At 43.6% G+C, this 20,204-nt stretch overlaps 1 long non-coding RNA gene across 2 annotated transcripts in view; it reads right to left on the bottom strand.

The window, feature by feature from the left end:
* Nucleotides 1-20,204, bottom strand: part of LOC125334847 — a 140,977-nt gene that overhangs the window by 57,199 nt on the left and 63,574 nt on the right. The window lies entirely within an intron of this gene.

The raw sequence follows: 20,204 nt of genomic DNA, 5'->3' as shown, positions 1-20,204 counted from the left end.
GGGATTAGCTGCTTGTCTCCCAATATATAGATGAAGAGAAGAAAAAAATGGCTTTGGTTTCAGTAGCTCTTTTCGCCTACAGGAAGAAAAAATCCTGCCTATTCAAAATGCTTCTGCTGCATCACCCCCTTTTCTCAAGAAACTATCTCTGTCTGACCAGAGGGAGAAAGGAGAAGGGAGAGCAAGCTAAAAGATGGCTCAGATATTCATCATCATAACTACACATGCAACTCCTCTGTAGGGTAATAAGCCTCAAGTAGACATTGCCCTTTGGAGTTGGCACAACTTTCGGGGCTTATTCCTACCCTGGGAGTTTGAACTTTCCCTTACTGATTCAGGGAGAGCCAAAGAGGAGAGCGTCCCAGAACCTGGAGAGAGTGTTTAGGTCCTGTAGTAAGAATAAAGTTAGATTCTGGTGAAAGTGTGTGTCTGTCAGCTTGAGAAAGGTACAGGCAAACTCCTGAGTATTTCAGATGTTCCCCATGACACTGGCTGTTGAGGGAAAAGCAAAGTGCAAGGTTGTGCCAGCTCTCTTGCTTCAGGAAAGGACTTGCAAAGAAGCTGGAGGAACCTCCCCACGTGTGAAAGCCCCACTCATCCAGCTGCAAGGAGGTGCAGCACAGCTGGAGAGGTCAGGCCATTACTGGAGCAGTTCCTGTAGAGCTGGGGCAGCACAAACTGACACAAAATGTCACCTCGTGCTGAAGGCAAACCACAGCAGCAGATACCGCAAGGGAAGGAAGAGAGATCATTTCCAAACATGCCCAGCTCCTTCCAGGATCAGGTCCTCTCACCTGACGTGCCACTCAGCCTGGTGTCTGACCTAGCAATTAAGATGTCCTTCGTTGTCTAGTAAGTGTGGAAAGCCTCTCTCTCTTTACCCCAAACATTCATTTAGAAAGCAAAATGCCAGAGTGACTGCCTCTCTCGGGTAATTTTTCCCCTTCAGATTCCCTTGCTTCCTTTATTTAGTGCCAGCAGAAAACAATATGGTTTCTTTCATTGTCTTCTATGAAGACTTCCAAGCGAGGGGGGAGATTATTACTGTTCCAGCGTGTGACGACATAATAGGCTCCTGTCCCAGAAAACAAAAGTCTTTGCAAGACGATAAAGAGACAAGTCCTACTTATGATGTCACCAAGAAGACAGTAATAAAAATAAAGAAAGGAAGGGGGGGGGAAAGATAAGAATAAACATCTGTATATTGGGAATAACAATAACATTTGTTCTGCCTTTTATTTCTGAAAGATGCCTTAAATTGTGCCTTGTACAGAACAGAAAAGACTTTTTTTGGTGTGTGTGTGTGTGTGTGAGCACAGATGGATTTATAATAATAAAAAAATCCATTGAAATGCAAAGTTTAGGATTTCCTCCCTCCCCCTCAAAAATAAAAAGATCAAATAATTTTTGACAAAGAAAACTGCTCCGGTTCTATTTTTTTTCCTGATCTTCTCAAGTTCTGCCCCTTTTTTAACCACGAAGAGCAAAATGTAGGATTCTTTTCGAAAGAGAAATGTGTATATTTCTGGAAATATGCTTTAGGTTGTCTAATTAATAAGGCATGTGAACAGCAGGAATTAGAAATACAGGAACTGATTTGCCTTCAGTGCCAGTACCACTGGGAAGATGGAGGAGTCACCCCTCACTCATGGGCTTTTCCCCGAGGACAAGGAAGGGAGGATGCTGGGCTTGGAGAAAGTCACAGGCAGCGGGTGGGGATCCCTGTCCTGCATCTGAGCAGCACAGGGTGGGGATGTGCAGCAGCACCAGCCTGGCTCCTGGCAGCAGCACGGCTCCGTTCCCACTGTGGGATGCTCCAGCGAGGAGGCTGCTTGGGCAGATTGGGAATGCTCCCAAATTTGGAGACGGCTCAGACACAGCCACCCCAGGGCTCTGCACCACGGTGGGCTCTGTGCATGGTCACAGCAATGAATCAGGCTTCCACAGGGACAATCTGGATATGCATCAGCCTGCCTGCAAGCAGAGTTTGTCCCTCTGCTTGGAAAAGAAGGGGGGAAATATCTCCCTAGTTTTCAAATGAGTGTGAGTTGTACATGAATTACCATGCAGCTTGCAGGCCTCTGATCTGTGAGGTGAGATCATGGGGTGCTCTCTGATGTGGAAAGAGGGGAACCAAGGCACTGCAAGGCTCCAGCAGTAGTGCCAGTTTGCTCACTGGCTCTGAGGAGGTCCTAAAGCAGTAAGGTAGATCAGAGCACACAAATCACAACCTTGTGCAAGGAGGGACAGCATCACTTCCCACAACTGCTGCTGTGGGGAACACCAGGAGTTGTTTCTCACAGATTGCCCAAAACCCCAAGAAAATCAGTCTCATTTCATCAATGGCTCTAATGATTATTTCCTGCTCCTGAAGGCAGCATTGTAACAAAGGTGGGAATTATTGGATAAACAGCATCAAACTAGGCATTTACATCTGATTTACCTCTCCTAGCATGGTTATTCCTAAGACTTGCATAGCTTTATTAGATCTATATTCACGTGTATTAATAATAACAATTGTACTTGCAATTAATTTTAAAGCCCACCATCAATCTTTCTTAGAATTCAATCTGATGCACAGCCAGAGGGAAGGGACGTGTGCACTGAATTCCATTTTAACCCCTTCCTTTTTTTGTTTCCCACCACTGGATTTATGGTGGATCATAAACCATGTTTGCAGGCCAGACTTGAAGAGTTAAATTTGCCATCTCAGGGAGATTGGACATCATCAAACCCTAAAATATCAATACATGAACAGGGGCGAACAATGCGCTCCTCCCTCACGTGACTGACGTTACTGGTGGAATTAGGAATTAACGACGAGATTAAAGCCACCATTTTAATTTCTCAGACAAAGCTGGTTATCTGGACAGCCATCATAAGCAGGTGGCCAGCTCCCAGCTCCCATGGACACAAGTGCCATGTATAATGCAAGTGGACTGGGAGGTAATAATTCAGCAGATAACCCCTGACACGCTCATTCAGTTGCTAATTCACCCTGCGTGCAGGAGCTGTAACCAGCGTTTAAAGATGCGTTATGATATTTAAAGCCTAATTTATTCTCTTTATTAAAAATGATATCAAACAATATTTCACTCTCCCTTTTGGTGAAGATTAACTGCTTATGATCCTTGTGTGTTATGTGGGGCCATAACCATTACTCACATCAGTGGCTTGGCCAGGGCATCTGAGGCCCTTTTAGATTAATTGTCTGGTGGTTGTTTGTTAAAGCGCAGGAGGTGTCATGGAAGGAAACAGCCTCAGTTCTGAATCAACTTAAGCCAAGTATTAAAAACATCTACTTGAGCTTGATTATAATGACCTTCATATTATGATGCTTTTTAGCATAGGTAGAGATATATTTTCAAATTGGAGTACAGAAGATTCATTGTTAGGTTTGTTTAACACCCACTTTTCTGCAACTGGATTCTTTCTAAAAGCATATATTGATCACTAGCTAAGCAGCTTCACTTCCCAGATATCCCAGTGTTCAGGAACTTGTAAAATGCATCACTGGTGTGAGCAGGTTACAAATACTGTGTCGAAGCTGCACCATCTGAACCCCTCCAGCAAGCCCTGGATGGGCCACTGGGCATTAATGTTTCCAGCTTCCCTGGGGAATGAATTTATTTTTTTGGCTCTGGACTGTCTGGCACATTTCCTCATGCATCCTTTTGCCTTGCACGGAAAGCAAACCTCACTGCTTAGCTACTTTAGCCTACAAAGACCAATGCTGATCCTCCAGGTGCTTCACAGGCCCCCTGAACTAGCTCCGTAGGAAGGAACCATAAAAGCCCTAGAAATATATGTGAAGTACCATTGCAATGGCCAGGGAATTGCTAAGGAAATAAGGCTATTTCTTTTAGTTGCTTGTAGCTAATGAAATATCATTAAAGCAGGTCACTCCTGTTAAGGAGGTGAAGTTTGAAATTACAAAATGGAATTAATGTAGAAATAGTAATGAACTGTCCTTCTGAAAAGCAATGAAGAGAAATGAATGGACATTATAAAGCCAGGTACCACTACCTGAAAGGGTTAAAAAAGCACAACCTCCCCCAAACTTTCTATGAAACAGAAATGGAGCATTAATGGAACAATACTGCAATGCAATACAATAACGTGGAGTTGTGAGTGGGAAGAGACATTCAGACTCCAATTTAGACACAGCCACAGAAGCCGTAAGAGCCCTCTTTGGGCTCTCTTTGGCTTGATGCTCGTCTCCAGGATTCCAGAGATCACTTCCAGCAGCATTTATTATTTGAGGGCACTACAACAGTTAAACTGCATCACACATCCCACGCCTCCTTTTCATTCATTTGTACCTCCAGATTTTCTAAATTTTAACCCACTGAGAGTGCTTTGATTTTTCTGCCTGCCATAAAAACCCAGCGGCTCTGGAGGGATTCTGCTGGCTCGTCATAAAAGGCGCAGATGTGAGGAGCTTCCCGCGAGCAGCAGAGCCGGCCCTGCAGGAGCTCCCAGCCCTGTCCTGTGCTGCTGCAGGCCTGGAACAACTCCACAGATTCCAGGAGGTTGCACTGGTGCTGCAGGGAGCAGAATCTGGGCCACTGTCTGGAAAGAGTAGGACAGCATGTGGTTTTTTTGTTGTAAAGCTAAGGTGGAAGCAAATGGCTCTTACAGCTCCACACCTCCGTGGAGTTGCATGGATTTATAGCCACAGAGAACCTCTGGTGTCCCTTGGCCTAAAGGGGATCCTAATTCAGAATGAGGGAAGGCAGGCAAGCAAACAAGGCAGCAAACAAAGCCCTCTCCATCTTTCATCAGTCCCATCACACCACAGAGCTTTGTTTTCTTCTCAGTGAGAGTAGTGCTACTCAAAAATAGTTCATAAAATCTATTTCTATGAATGGTTTGGTCTGGAAGGGACACTAAAGATCATTTTGTTCCAATTCCTTGCCGTGGGCGGGGTCACCTTCCACTAGACCAGGTTGCTCCAACCTGACCTTGAACACTTCCAGGGGCACCCGCAACTTCCCTGAGCTATATGTGCTAGTGACTCACTATTCTCACAGGGAAGAATTTGTTCTTAACTTCTAATCCAAATCCCTCCTCTTTTAGTTTAAAACCATTCCCACTTGTCCTATCATTATCTGCCTATGTAAAAGTTGAGTGAGGAACTGCAGCTATGTAGAATAAACCCCATGTTAGTGATGGTAATTTTGGATATATAGGATACCCCTTCAGTCCTATTCCTTTAAGCCCCCTTTCCCATTTTGTCCTCCCAGTTGTGTGCATGCAGCTACCTGGGCACACAAAGCCACCCGCACACCCATTTTAGCTGCCCCTTTGCACAGTTAAATCACCCAGAACACCTCCCTCCCTCCTGGTGCTCCAGAAGGGACTAAACTAAAGCAGTTGTTCATCTCATGCAAGTAGAAATTTGATGGCAGGAATGCCAGGAGATTGTTTGACATGAGGAGAATAAAATGGGTCCCTCCTGCTCCCCACCTCTAAAAGAACGATTGAGCTGAAGGTCCTGGGACCAAGGGGCAAAGTGCTGGAGTTGGGGATTTGGTCCTGGGTCTTTCCTGGGGCTCTGCTTCCATTCCACATCACACAGGGACAACTGCACTTTCATGAGAATATGACAGCTTATCTTGGAAAAGGACTGAGATAAATAGATTAAAACTGCGCTGGTGGAGAGCCACAGAGAAGAGGGTCATGCGACAGCCTATTCAGACAGTTCCTATTATTAATATGTAAAGCTGTCATACTTCATAAGATCACATCCAATGTAATCAAGAGGATTTAGTTCACTAATATAGCAGCAGTCACACTAGATAAGATTGCTTATAGGGATAAGAGTGTACATTTGTTGCTCCATTTTAATTAAAAACAACCTTAATAAAAGGTTGTAATGATAAACTGATAAGCAATTGCATCTCCCCTTCTCCCTGTAGGTTACCATGCAAAACTCATATTGCAATTAGAAACCTCCCCTAAGACACCATAGGACATATATCAATGTTGGCTCAGCAGCAGAGAGTTACTGGTCACCCCACTTTGTATGTTCAATTGCTGCTAACTAGATTTTTCTTCCCCCACCTTGATTCACAAATTATATTGCCAGACAAGGAACAACCCAGAGTGAATTTATTTAACACATCCTAGTGTTATGACTAAGTGGGAAGAAAACCCTCTCTCCAAAGAAAACTAATTGAAAATGGAAGTAATTCCAGTAAGAGAGCCCTGCTGCACACTCTCCCTCAAAAAGGAGCGGCTCTCCCAGTGGTAGCACTGCTACACATTCCCCCTTGTCAGCTGAGGTGTTAAATCCCCTTTTTGGGAGATGAATGATAAAATGGTGTGATCCAGAGCTCCAGCCTGGTTGGATGAGAGGTGCATGTCGATTTATACAACGGAGCATATACATTCTTGTAGCAGCATGAAGAGCATGCTGCTATTGAAATTTCAGATCATTTTGCAGCTGCAAACTATAATAGCAGTAATAATAAACCAGAAGCTGTGCTATCCATTAAAAAGAGCCCCAGACACTCGAGCATGTTTGTTTTGCCTCTGATTTTAAACATTCAGCACCAGCTGAACTTCTTGTTCACGACTCATTAAAAACGTCCTGCATCTTTTCAAACACACAGGCTACTGGCTCTGCCCAGAGAGAAGTGCACAGGGTGGGAGGAGGGACAAACCCCGAGCTCTCCCCTGGGTGAGGTGACATCTCAGGGTGAGGTTAGATGGCTCTCTCCACCTTGCTGGGTCTCAGGTGCTCAGAGGACAGGATGGAGGCGGGACTGCCTTACACAGCAGATGTTTTCCTGCTGATAAATCATGTAAAAAGTTTAGAGAGGAACTGGGTTGGGGACAAGCAGGCACAGAAACTGGCTGGTGGTGTGCTCATGTCCTGCTGAAGGCAGCTGTGCATCACGGTGTGGATGCAGTGCCAGTCCTGCAGCACAGGGACAGGCCCAGAGCTCCAGTGCAGGCAACACTCAACAGTTCTGACACCCTTTCTGCTGTGTCAGACGGAGAAATGTCTGGTTTCAGGTCACAAGTGCTGCTGTGCTGGATGAAGGATGGAACTTTCGGCTAAGAGAGGCTTCCAGTGCCGTGTGGGACGTGGGTTAAGAGGTTTGTCCACAAAGCCAAGCCCAAGGAACCTGGGCTGCCCCTGCCTTCAGCACAGCATGGATCTTTGGCTTTAATGGAAGGGCTTCTCTGCCTCACAAGATCTCACAAGCATTTAACTTCATTAGTCAGACTGTGAGGAAGAGCAAGATCCAGTCCCGATCCTGTCCTTTGCAATGCTGGACAATTGACTGAGTATGGCCAACCAAAAAGCTACACTGGGTTTTGTGACCCTGAGAAAAGCACTGAATCCCTGTAAGAAAATAGAAACATTTATTTATCAATAATATTCTCTTGCTTAGCTTTTTTTTTTTTTTTTTAAATTGTGCCAAATTAACACAATAACGGCAATGTTGATTTTTTTTATCTCTACTTTTCAGTGAATATGAATGCCCAACTCTGGCAGGGCTTAACTTTGTGTATGAAGAGGGAAAAAAATCCGCTGGTAAATATGTTGTTACTGATTTAAAAATCTATTTGTTCAGTAATTTCTGCTGGAGCCATCATTATCTTGCCAAAGCAGCTGTTGGAATATTAACTAGACACAGCAGTAACAAGTGGAATATAATTAGCACTCCTTGTTCCAGTGAATTTTCAGTTTTAACTAGGAACAATTTGCAATGAATCTCTGTGCTGTTGTAATTAACTTAACTAATGCACCACACATACCAACGACTGTACTGAGTACTGTAGGAAATCACCGAGGGTGCTGCGGGTGGGGCAGAGCTGTTGCCTAATTCTGGCCAGCTATTACATTCCAAGGATATCCCTCCTTGCTTTGCAGTGCCTTGTCTGCAATCAAAGACTCACAGCCTGTATTTGTGAAACCATAAAAATGAAATTACATGGGGATACTTATGCCTCACGCTTGGGGTTTTTTGGGTGTATTTTTACAGCATGTGCTTTTAATACACTAATCGTTTCCCAAGCTTTGAGACTAAAATGGTGAGGGCAGAAACATATGCATCAAAGTGAGCTTTCCCAAGAAAAGCTGCTTCAGCAGCCCCATCCTGCATGGTTAATGTACCATTTCACTTTTACTGCCCCAAGGAACTCTTTGCAGCCCCTGGCATAAGCTAGAGTGGCCAGAGAGGCTGCTGGTGATAAATGAATCACTGCCGCTGCTCTGGTGTCCACCAGCACTCCAGCCCACCATTCTCTGAGGCTCACCTCTCCTCTTTACCAGCTTATTTCTTCCAGCTGCACCTCTCTCACTTGATTTTTACCCTGGATATTGGCCTGAAACTCCAGTCCTGCAGTATTTTTGTGATGGGCAATTTCTTCATGGGGCTTTGTCAGACCTCACTGCACCAAGCTCTTGCCTACATCATTTGGGGTTGAACCCCCTGCATCCAAGCACTTCTCCAGAGACTACATCTCCATCACCTTCAGCTAGAGGAGTTGTGCTGTCCTTGCCAAAGCAAAACTCTCAGGGAATTGGCAGCAAACACAGAAGTTGTTTCTGTGCTGTCCTTGTGTTGTTATCATTGGAAGCTTCACGGTTGTTTGAGGTTATCCCAGCAACTGAGATATTGTTAAATGCTTAGGGGGCTCTGGGGACACAGGTAGAGCTGAAGCCTTGCTGTTTCCTCTTGCCTTTTTCTGCCAGAAAGTCCAGTCTTGCTAGTGAGGGAAACCTGCCCCTACGCTCCTCCACAGAGGAGACTCCAGCACAAGGTGTCTCCTCTGAGTGGACCTACACTTCCTACAGGGAGAAGAGCAGAGCCAGTGTCAACTCCACTTTTATTTGCCTCCTCCGTGGTCAATTTTTCACTCAGCTGTAATATTACCTCCTGCACCTGTGTATATGTGACTAAAAGTACAGTTAAGGCCAAAGCATTCTGGGCATGATCAAGATGTTCTTGCAGAATATCACCTCACAATACTCTCCAGACTTCAGCTCCTGGAAAGGTGCTGGGGGAGACTCTCAGCTTTCCAGCTTTATTAGAAAAGGGTAAGTTGCTCCCTAGACCTTACAAGCTATTCCAGAAACTGCCCCAAAGCAAACTGGCTGGAAGCAAAGAAAAGAAACTCAAAACATCTGGAATTTTTCAGTTGGAGTCATAAGACTGCTTTTGGAGACAGGCTCATGAGTTGCCGTTTCACCCACAAGTTTCTGTCTGTGCTTCCTCATCCTTGTACACAATTAAAAAGTATTAAAATATTAAAAAGTCATGTATTTGAACATTTTTACAGAATAAACCGCTGAAAACTTGACCACTTCAGTTGAAGAATCAGCATTTCAGCACGGCCACCTCTGGCACTGCTGCCCAGGGCTGGATCAGCCCCACATCAGCCTCCATGTGAGACGGCATGTAAATTAAAGTGGTTAAAACCTCTCCTGTACGGTCTTTTCTAAAGGAAATTGTCTTTTCCAAAAGTCAATTTTGAATGAGAAATGTTCACAATACATCAGTTTCTAAATTTTTTATGCCGAAGTCTCATTTTTCTCTGAACCCCTGAGGTGCAAAGGTGGGGGGAAGCAAAGCTGAAATATTTTTGCATAAATGTTTTAAGTTTCTTTCCACCAAAATTTTATGCACAAATAACTCATTTTCTATTAATCCTAGTCCACCCTTTCCCCCCTGAATAGCTGTATCTTCTTCTTCTTTTTATTATTATCACCATCATCATATATTTGTCCTACCTGTTAATGTGATATCAGCAATCAGAACCTTTATTGCATTTTAGTTTCTATAACTGATCTCATAAGAATTCTCCTGCAATAAGGAACAGTGTGTGGTTGTAGGATTTTCGTGTCAGAGCAGCAAGCAGATCACATTGGAAGAGTCACACTGGTCTAGCAGTTTTTCTTTAAATACTTGGTGTGCTAGGAAGGGGAAACAAATTAAAAAACCATGAGAGCATAAAAATAAAACGGAAATGGAAAAAATAAAATAAGAAATAAGAAATCTGCTATTTTTACAAGCAATTGGAGTGCTACAAATAGCAAGTCAAGCTGATACTTAGTCACCAATATGGAGAATAAAGATTAGAAGGAAGCGAGAAATGGGGTGGGGACTGTAAAGAGCTGCTTCCCTGTCTATAAATATTTTCTCTTGCCTGTGTTTCTGCAACAGAAGGGAGTTTGGAGATGGTCCATCTTTTGGACACCTTCATCACAGCCCTGCAGACAGGAAGGTGTGTGATGATGGGTTCTATCAAAGCCTCCAGCACCCCATGAAAGGCGAACCAGGGGAGCTGTTGCTCCGCAGGCACCTTCACGGCCTCTGAACCAGGCGTGAGCTTCCAAAGCCCCGCAAAATCCCACAGCCAAAAACCACGCTGAGAAAATGCCCTTTGCTGGCTCAGGAGACATCATCAGAGGAGGCAGCAAAGGGAAAATTTATTAAGTCATGCTGTTGCAAAACACAGTTCTTGACATCTAACTCCTGAAAGGCGAGCGAGGTGGGCTCTTCGCACGCGCTCTGGAAAGCATCGCTTCATGCTCCCTTGTCTTTTCCCATTAAGATCCCACACGCGTGGCTATTCATCCCCTCAGCACACAGCAGCCAGATTGTTTGCCGAAGTGATAGATGAAAAATTCATTCTGCTTTTGAGGGTGTTTAAACATTCAGTGCAGGAGTGTCACTGGCTGCTGGGCAGCCAGCTTAGCAGTGGCTCTGCAGCTCCGAGTCTCTAAGGTTCAGGCTGAAAATTCCAGCTCTCATCCGTGGTCAAGTGAAATCATCAAAAATTTGACTCAGATTTTTTTTTTCTCTGTTTTCAATAAAGGGTTTTCAGTTTATAGATCCATCCACACTGCAGCATTTGACAACTTTTTTCTCCTGGGCTTCACCAGGGTTGTTGTAATGAAAATCTTTGGGTCCAAAGAGAAACACCTCTCTGTATTTGCATGTGTGTGTACACATACACATATTATTTTGAAAAGTGAATTGACAGACACCCCTATGAGATCATGTTTGCAGGCTGAATTTCTGACCCTATTTTTTGCCTACAAGACTAAATCAAGAGGTTTATGCTACAGAGGAAAAGATTTGAATATCTAACCCTTCCCCACCCATTCATGCTTGCCCACACACAAAGCCAAGGCAGAAAATCACATTGCTTCCTCAGCAGATCCATATTCCACCCCTGCAAAAATAGTGTAATCTATTTTCCCTGTAACTGGAATTCATGATGTTAGGGATGTTGATGGCAGTGTCATGAAATCAGCTGAACCTCTCTTAATGGCATTTTCACATATGACCTTTTAGAATTCTTCCTTCTTTATGATTTAAACTCCACAGTTTAACCTGTACCCACCATCCCACATGAGGACTTTAAAACACCCACGTACCCTGACACAGAAACAGCCAATGCACTTCTCTATTGTCAGCCATTGCTGTCCGAGGCCAAAAGAAAGAGGTCACCCATAATAATGTCAACCATCACCATGGTATCTGAGAACCATTTGATTTAAAGAATGCTCTAAGAGCCTATGGAAAATGTAGAGGCTGTAAAGGCAAAGCACTCACAGTAACTTCAGAAATAATTGCAATGCAATTAAGATATGCCACCAAAATGAATATTTCAGAGCAGAGTTCATCTGCGGAGAGGTTGCCTGGATTAGAAAAGTTGGAGACATTCAGGCTTGATTAGGTTCTCACATGAAACTCAGCAGCCAAACACAGAAATCAATGGATTTGTATCCATAAAAATCCTCTGTGACAGAAAAACCTGATGTAGAAGGATGTAACTGTGCCCATCATCAGCCCCAAAGCCTCTGATATCACTGGCTGTCCAGCACAGCTCAGGGTCAAGCTCTGAAGCTGAAATATTGCTGGACAAAGGAAGGGAAGGAAAGGAGGGACAATGGAGCTGCCATATTTTTGAAAGGGGGTTTTTACATCAGTCTTTGCATCTGCAACAGGCAACACCTTCACTTTGGCTCCTTCCAGTGTCACCATTTAAATGCACAAGGAAATGGTACTGGGAAAGATCTCTGTGATCCCTTTTGTTTCCAATGTCTCATTTAAAAGGATCTTTGTTTTCACACTACCATAGCAAGCACAGAAGGGCTGTGATCCCACAGCAGGGACCAGGACCAGAGGAAGAGGCAAGGATCCTACCAGCAGGCAAATCACAGGTTAAGCTGCCCAACTCCATCAGGGAGAGGTTGGTGCTTCGCTTGGAAAATGATGTTATTTCTGCTAAAAAAGAAAAGAAAAAAGGTGTCTCCAACCCTGATCATTTTTTCCCCACCAGCACTGGGCAGGGTGGGCTCTGCTTTCAGCAAAGGAGCAACCCCAAGTGAAGCCAGCTGCCTTCAGTAAACACAGGTTTAAAATTAAAATGAAACATGTTTTGCTTAAATCCCTAATGTTTGAATGTTTTGGTGAAGGGGATCAGTTCTGGCAGCCCAGAGGGTTCAATCCCAAAACACACAGAAGGATTATGAGGACCAGTTAAAAACCCACAGAATACTCTTTGGAGAAGCACAGGGGAGCAGCTTTCAGAGGCTGCTTTTCCCAGAGCCACGCCAGAACTCTCAGCAGCAGGACTGTTGTGAGCAAAGATAGAGCTGTTTATCTACTGGAGGTGAGGATTTATTTTCTAGAGGGCAGGTGCAACTCTAGGGACGACTATTTTAGTCATTAATGCAGGTTTAGCAGGCACCAGTATGTATCGAGCTTTGCTGGTAAGAAGTTGTAAATATGTTTAAAATTCCCATGATTGAAAACATGGAACAAGGCTCCCCCAGCCAGGCACTGGTCCAAGCTGAAGGTGAATATGAGCACGGGGCAGCTGTGTTGCCTTTTTATGATCCCCACTGTACAGTAGGCTGTGATGTTTATTATGAAATATTATGATTTAAGTGGCTAGAGTAGTTCATGAAAAATGACCCCTGTAAAAGCTGCCTGGGAAACTGGATTCAGCAAATTAGCACATTCCTTAACATGATCCTCCTCATTGTGTATTGTGTGTTAACTTAAATGTGCCTAAATGGACAGTTAAGGAGCCTATACATAAAGTCTGTACATGATTATCCTATTAAGGACTATTATTGGAGTGGTTTAGTCTTGTGCTGTATCACTTATGCAAATGAGAGAAAATCTGAAGTTACTGTTACTTTTAGACAAAGTGCAAATAAGCTTTTCACTGCATATTAATGAATTGCTAATACCCAGCTCTTCTGCACCCATCTTTATGCAGATTAAAGTAATGCTGTTTGCACAGTTGCAGCATTTCAACTTTTTCATTTGGAAGCACCTAGACTAAGATTTAAAAACAAACCCAAACTCCATACCCTGCAAGTTAAAGCAATCAAAAACCCAAATAGAACTCCTGCAGAAATTGAAAATTGAAGCTGCAGAGTTGGTGAACATGTTCATCTGACTGCATTTTGTGTTAAATAGTTCAAAACTAATTTTTCATAGTTTGTCATAAAACTTAGCAGATCCAAGCTGCAGATCAAGAAAGCATTGAAGAACAGATTGAAATCCATCCATATTTGAGATGGCTCTTAATTTCAAGCACATTTAAATCCCACTAATTGCAGAGATATTTCAATATATGTTTCAGTGCATCCCAGAAGGAAATGTTTCCTTGATTCAGGGCTTGAAAAAACACATCCCAGCTCTGGACCCAATCATGCAACCTTAACTCATAGAAGCAACCCCTGTGAAATGAGAACCCTTATTTCTGGGCAAATTCTTCAAAGTCAAAACTTCAAAGAGAGCTATAAATGCTCACTAGATCCTTTAGGAAGAGTATGAGGTCCAGAGAGAAAAACAGTGTTGATAAACATGATCAATAATGACTGTAACTTAAGCTTTATCTCTGTTGAAAACAAGGAACCACTTCCAACTTCTTTCCAGTAAGAAAGGTGGGGAAGAAATATATATACACTATTTCAGAGAAGTGATAATGTGTTATGTGCCTTAGCCACACAGTCATTAGTAAAAGTTATCCTCATAAAGCCCATCTGGTCCATATTTACAACATTACATTTAAAAAAAATTAGGAAAATGAAAATCAGAGTCATTCAGGAAGCAAGCAGTTGTTCTCGAAACACCATTTAGTGCAAAACAAAGGGAGAAAAGTCTGGCCAAAAGACACCTTTCTTACAGGTCCCTTCCAACCCAGCTCTGTGATTCCCAGCAGTTGATCCCCTGGATTTGCAGAGGGGTGGTTTCTCTGCAAGAGTCTCTGAATCCAGATTTGTGACAGCAGCAACACAGCTGGTGGCACCAGAGTGGTGTTTATGTTCAGTTTCTGGTACTCTCAACACTGGTTGCTTTTCCTTCCTCTGTTGAAGAAGACAGCAATATTTGATAATATTCCTCTGTGAAATCCTGATCTTCCTACAAAGGGGAAGCACTGTGTTCAGATGGGAGCACTATATAAGTTTTGGGTGGCTTTACGTTCATTTATGTTCATGGTTACAGGGTAAATAAATTGAATTTTTAAGAGCTCCCATCTTCCAGGGACTCACACACACACACAAACATTCCTTTCTTTTGCAACCACCCAACTAAATACAGATAATTGTGTTTGAAAGGGGAGATTCTGGCTACAAAACAACCTGAGGACTTTAACAGCAATAGTCTGTGGTTTTCCATTACCACCATTCATGTTTACATCATTCCAAGGCTGGCAAAGAGCAGCAGCAGCCACAAATCAGCCAGGTGAGGGAGGTGAGATTCCTGGTGTTCCATCCCCATTTTCTCTGTCCTGAAATCCTCAGACGTTCCTATTTACCCTGGATCATCACAACTGCTTCACAGCCATTACCAGCTCTTCAGTAAATAATACGTATTCTGTCTAAATGCATAACATACAATTGCTCAAATACATAATTAATGCGGGTTTACCCTTGAGAGCTGTTGTTGGTCTCTGAGGTAAGTAATAGGTCTTTTATTGTTTAGACTTAAAGATCTCTTGAGCCTCTTTTAAGGACGTGCTTTGAGCAGCTGAGGGAAGGAAAAAAAAAGAATTCTGCACAAGAAATCTATAGGTAAGTCCATTAGCAAGGAGCCAAAACTATTCTGTTCTGCTTTGCCCCGGCAGGTCTCCATAGAAGATTGAACAACAAAAGTGTCAGCAAGACAGACTGAACAAACCTCTTGCAGAAGACAAGGATTTGAGTGAAGGATGAAGGTTCAGGTCTGGTCTTACCTTAAAGAGGGCCTTGTCCAGCTGCTGCCCTCCCATGAACTGGCTGGAGTTTGCAGAAGGGCTCACAAACATCCCCACAAAACAGGGAAAGACCTCAGAGACCAGCATGAGAGGAGGCTGAATTTGAACCAACAGCTTACAGGTAGAAGGGCAGTCCTATTTGCTTGTCAATTATTAGGAGCATTCAAGACCCTCATGACCCTGATTTGGAGAGGTTACAACATGAAATTCCTCTGTGGCACCCAGGCAAACCATTTCTACACAGCTCTGTGAAGCCATGGTGACCTGGTCCAGCTGGGCTGGGCAGCCACATTCACCAGGAGAACATGAGGTGAATCCAAGCAATGCTGTGGTATGCTCAGGAGTGGCTCCTGAACACAATCCTAAAAACTCCACACAGGTGATCGTGGTATTCCATAAAAACCACTAGTGCCATCCTATCAGTTTGCACATGTTCAACATTTTCATTTCTTATGTGCATAAAAAGTTAACATCCCTTATTTCTGATGTGGAACAGAGCCTGTCCAGAGCAGAGGCAACATCCCACCATGGCTGTGCCCGTTCACACTTCACTCACTGCTGGTGAGCTTCTCCTTTAAGGGCTTAGTGATGCTAAAGCCACTTTAGATCCCTCTTCCAGCATAAAGGAATAGATTATTTCTCAGCCTGCCTTAACCAGAGCTGTGCAGGGACAAGTGTGTGTGCACCACACCAACCGTGGGCTTCCATCATGGCTCAGGAGATCCAGGCACACAACTCCAAATCATTTCAATCTCTGTTGAAGGCTGCACCATGACTTGGGAATGGTGCTTGCAAACACAGGTGTGCAGGGCAGATTCCAGCTCTCACCAGGGGCTTGTGCAATAATTACTACAGGTATTAATGAATTTATCAGAGAACATCAAAGGGGAATGTACCCCAAAGTACTTAATTTAGAATCATAATATGAACAGCAACGCTGCTACAAACGTGGAACACAAATGGAAGTCAGGCCTTTCCAACACTGTAACAATTTTGAGGAGGTCAATGACTATTTTCACACACAGACAGCATTTGCTTTTGCATTTCCTTTTATAAATGATCAAATTAAATTTGCACCGCTACTCCATTTGGGCTCCCCTCCTTTTATGTTTAAAACACAACATTATTATAGACTTACTTTATGGGTAGAGTAACTAAGAACAATGCAAGCATCATAATGAAAAAGATGTGCAGCATTTTACACTGCATAATAAATGTGTGTCCGTATCAATGTAAAACATACAAATGGCAATAATTTAACGCTGAATATTTTTCTGCCTTTAATTAAAATAAACTAATAAAGATTTCAGAGATGCATTTGCTTTAATAGAATGCAGAGTTATAATTGGTGACCTATTTTAAGCAATTTAATTTCCCATGACCTGTTTTCCAAATTAACATAGTAATAGAAGAATGTTTATTGTGTTTGGGAATATAAGTTTCTCCTTCAAAGATGTCATATGCCTTTGTGATTTGATTTAAAGGTGTGTTCTTTTATTAAAATGTTCATATAAAGAGCTTGTAAATTATGTAAATGTTTCTTTTTATGGCATTTAATAAGTCTAGAATTTTAAATCAAAGCACAATCAAAGAAAATAAACAAGGACATTTTGAAGATTCAGAAGATCACTTTAAAAAAAGCATATCAGCTGGGTTGTACCAAATTCATTTGAATCCCCTTTTTCTTAGAGCATTCATAAGAATACTTTTTCCAACTATTTTATTGCATTCTTGTGTTTATATATACACATAAACACACCCAAGCACAAAATTATGTATTTTACACACACAAGCTCAATCTGCAGCTGTTTGGAGATGGCTCTTTTTGGAATCTCATTAAACTCTCGTGGCATTGTGTGCCAAGGGCTGATTAGGCGTTATTCAAAAAAAAAAAATTCCCTTGTGTGATTTTGAGGCACCTGAATTATTCACAAGTTGCACAGGGGGCCCATTTATTTCCTGGGCCTGATGCTTCTGCACCAGCTGAATGCAGCAAAGAGCGAGTTCAATCCACTCTTACAAGAGAGGCCAAGCCCAGCAGTCGGGGCTGAGTTTTAAATATTAAGTCCTCACCTTTAAATAAAGCCCAGATGACTTGTGGATGGATTTGTTGAAAATAAATATTTTTTTAACTGCTATTAGAGAGTATTTTAATTTCTCCTGGTCCTTATTCAGTTTGAGAGCAAACAGCCTGATAAAATGATAAACTGAAATGCTTCAAGCCAGGGAAGCTCATGTGAGGTGAAGGTGCTGTAGAGACCTGGGAAAGCCTCTGTGCCCCTCCTGTTCAGGGCAGCTGAAACCTCTATCCAGGTAAGCAGCCCAACACCATCATCATGCAAAGATGAGTCCTGCACGTGTTACACTGGAGCTAATCCTGCTTTTCATTATGGGATTATGGAGTAATGATTTTCAAGACTTCAGAAGAACTCCAGTTTGTTTGGCATGGGAGGGATGACCCAAGATTAAGGCTAGCACGTAGTAAAAAAACAGGGAAAACCATTTATTGTCTTCTCAAACATTGTGTACACAAACTCCAGGTAGGAGTGCAATCCTAGGTCATACAGAGTAGGGGAATAGTTTCAAGGTGTTATGCAGGGTTAGTAAAATATGTCACCTCTGTATAAAACCAGTTCTAATGTTCGCTATTTCAATTATTTTGCCACGTTGCAGATCGACTTCTTTTTCTGAAGGGTTCCTTTCTTATATTTAATTAGGGCTGCTCATTATTCAAATATACAAATGCAACTGTAATACACCCATGTGCACGTTTTGCTGCTCATATGTATATGTATTTATGTACACACCTCCATAACTGTGCACACACCGCACCAGAGGTCTACACGTGCCAAACACAACTCAGTCACTGCCCATATAAAGTCTCATTGACTCCCCACAGGACCCCATCACCTGAAAAGTTGAGAGAGGGAAAACCCCTCCACAGAACCGACTCTTTAATGTGCCACAGATGCATGTGGCCTGCCCCAAAACCTCTCCTGCTCTCTAAACCATCTCCAAATCACCTGTGAAATGTTCGGGACAGCAAAGGCACATGTCTAACAAGAGGAAACTCTCCTCATGGTGTAAATATGCAGAGGAGCCGAGTGAGTTTAACAGGGGGTCAACTGCTTGGCTGGATCTCCGGGTGACGAGCAGGACATCAACACCTAGACAGATGACAGCCTCCTCCTCCAGCTCGTCTCAGTTGCGTGAGGGCTCAGACAGCCACGTGGCATCATTTCAGCAGTGCAACCTCACCGCAGAGGAGATGCTCTGTAACAGCTTGTTACAGCCCCATCTGTTAGGAATTCACAGCTAATGTATCTTACAGCACGGGTTTTTATAGGTAAGAGAGAAGCATTTGGCCTGCTTAGGAGATCTCTGCGTGCCTCTGTTCGTGATTTCGCTGCCTAACATGCTGGCTTTAGTATTTTGGGGAATTGGTATCAAAAATATCAATGATTCATCCATCATTGATAAACACGACGGGATCTTCAATAAGCCTGCTTTAGCAGCAGTATCTTTATATATGTAAATATAGATAGACAAATACGTCTCCAACGTGTGTTTCAAGCACGATTCCCTCAGAGCAGTCCAAGCTTTAAGGTACTTTATGCCCAAATCCAGGGTTTGTACCCTGACAGTTTAAACCATGAGATCCATTAAAGTGCAGGGTCCGAGGGCTGGTGGAATTGGAGTGCCCAGCAGGACCCCTCAGACAGCTGCTGCTGTCAGGGCTCCTGGAAGCATTGAGAAGAAAAGGTCAAGTCCCTCAATCTAAGAAGTTTCCATTACATTATTTGTTCTTTACAGCCTTGTTAAAGCATCCAACGGCTGAAGGCTCTGCCAGGCAGACCCAGAGAGAATGAGCAAAATGTTTTAGGGTGGAGAAAGCAGGACTAAATGAGTCTTTTACTCCAAAGACTAGGGCTGACAGAGTTCTTTACATCTGCCCACAGAGTTGAAGCCCTCCCTCCATCCAGATCCCTAAAGCATGCACAATCTAAGGCTTAGATACATCCCATAACCCCAGGAGCTGCACACAGCCCACCCAATGAGCATACAGGGACAGGTTTGCCCCGTGTCCCTCGCTGATGAGATGCAGTGTATCCTCCCTGCTCCAGTCACCCCAGCAACCCTTGTCAGAGAGCGGGAGAAATGGGGAGAGAAAGCACTAAAATAGACGATAAAGAGAACACTTCAGAAACCTATCCAATGGGGATCTTTGAAAGGCATTGATTTCTGGGCTTCAAGAGAGGAAAAGAAAGAGAAAAATAATTCAAGGGGGAAAAAAAGCCCTCAGAACAGACTTCTAGCTGCCTAAATTTCCTATTGCCTTCAGGAGCAGCAGCCGAGGTTCACTGGGGTTTAGTGCCTGTGCTGCTGGGTTGGACCCCAGCATGTGCTTCACGGGGACACTGCCCCAACGCAAAACCAGCCAAAGCTGCCACCACATTTTTGGCTGCTCTCACATCACTTCCAACCCTGGGGCAAATCTGACTCCAAACAAGCACCCACTGACAGAAACAGCTCCGCGTGGAAGCAAAAAAACCAGGCCCTCCATTTCCTTTCTGCTTTATTTTTAAAGGCTCTGAACTGAAAACAGGAGGAGGGGAGTATCTGGAGGTCTCTGCGTATCTTCTTTATTCAGGGGGTAACAAGGAGAAGCATTTTGCTGCTCGGAGGGTGCCCAGTCAGTGATCTGAGCAGCGCGTTATGTAACTCTGCCGAGGGGATGACAGACAGCCGGGGTTCGCAGGGCGAGCCAAGCACATCAAAGTGCCCCGGTGACGACATGAACCACGCGAGCACAGCTTGAGTGTGCTCGCTGTCGCTCCAAAAAGCATCCTCGTGGCAGCCTGCCTTGCTTTAATCTATGCAACGAGCTCATCTCGCCCTCAGAATCCCCCCCACCGAACGCTGATGCTTTTCTGGCCTGTCTTCTCGCCTTTAGGAAC

Source organism: Corvus hawaiiensis, chromosome 17 (genome assembly GCF_020740725.1).
Source record: "Corvus hawaiiensis isolate bCorHaw1 chromosome 17, bCorHaw1.pri.cur, whole genome shotgun sequence".
NCBI classification, from domain to species: Eukaryota; Metazoa; Chordata; class Aves; order Passeriformes; family Corvidae; genus Corvus; species Corvus hawaiiensis.
This window is presented reverse-complemented; position numbering and strand designations above follow the sequence as displayed.